We start from the raw sequence: 1,462 nt of genomic DNA, 5'->3' as shown, positions 1-1,462 counted from the left end.
AAGATAAAAGATGGGTTGAGCACAGTAGGACCAATATCATAATGATACGTGTATTAAAACATACATGTGTTTACAAAATAAAGCATTCAGATTAAGGGCTGGTAAGAAGTCATGACAACAAGCTGTAAATGAATTACCTAGATCCCTGTAATATAAACATGTATCATAAAATTGTTCTTTGATTATTTCATTCTGCCTGCAGAATGCTGTGTGCATTGTGTAAACAATTTTCCTGCCTGTCAGTATCCCAGGTTATCACATTAAAATGTTAAATAATGTTCCATTGATACGACACACATTATTTCCATGTCTCTGAAAGAGAAAATGCAAACAAAAGCACACACATAGGCATTGCAATTGTTCCCACTCCAAGCTGAAAGCTAGCACAACCCAGCAACAGAGCTGCCTTCTGTTCACACTGCAGACAGCTCATGTTTGGGTTGCACCACTGCAGGGAATACGGGGGGGAGTTTGTCAGCATACGTCATATTATTTCTGAATTTTGACTTCCTCCCCCATATTCAACACAAGATGTCATCAGTATGCTACATTTATAGACTCCGTAGTATAGTATTAGTGAGCATGGTTCAAAGTGCTTAAGTATTAGCAGGTGCACCTGTTGATGCCTCCCCTCATGAAGCAGTGGTAGACATCTGACATTTCTTTTGTGAATGCATTATGCTGGATGCAGAGATGGAGTTAGCTAGTGGTATTCATTTAGAGGAATCCGTAAAGGACTTGGAGCTTTAGCTTGCGTGCATCCCTAAAACATCTCCAGCGGCTGACTGAAAATGCAGTTTGGTCCTCGTAGCCACTCCTCCTGCTAAAGCACACTGCATTATCCCAGCCTTTTTAACAGGATAGGCATTGCAAGAGAAGGTCATTTTAGATTTTAAGAGATCCTGCATGATGTAGTTAGTGTGGTAGGATCAGATCTTTGCTCACTATGTCTCATACTGATCACCACATCTAAAAAAAGAAATCAGAAGACTGTTACAGCATATATGCATCACATATATATATTAAAAAAAAAACTGCAGATCCACACCCCCCATCTTGGCAGTAAGCAGCCGGAGCTGGACACAATGAACACCATCTGCATCCTTCAGCCTTAAGGATCAGATCACTGAATGGACCAGACAACCTTTGTTATACATTCATCATCAACCACTTCACTGACTGCTGAAGGATCTTCATAAACGTATGTATTCCCTATATAAGCCACCTGTCTCTCAACATTTATGTTTTAGAACAGCCTTAAATAATATGCCTTCATTTATAGTTTGAAATCGGGTATTTATAATGATGTTTATTAGAAGAAAATGCATGGCTTATGATTCAAATAGATGATTGCATTCAATAAATAATAGCATTTTGTTTTTCATAGAAGCTCATAACCAAAAGGCACTAAAAGAGCAGATTGAACTGAAGTTTAAAGTAAACCTTGGAGCGACCAACAGGG

Source organism: Nanorana parkeri, unplaced genomic scaffold (genome assembly GCF_000935625.1).
Source record: "Nanorana parkeri isolate BGI_ZX_2015 unplaced genomic scaffold, ASM93562v1 scaffold406, whole genome shotgun sequence".
NCBI classification, from domain to species: Eukaryota; Metazoa; Chordata; class Amphibia; order Anura; family Dicroglossidae; genus Nanorana; species Nanorana parkeri.
The sequence above is the reverse complement of the archived record's forward strand: the minus strand, read 5'-3'. Positions refer to the sequence as shown.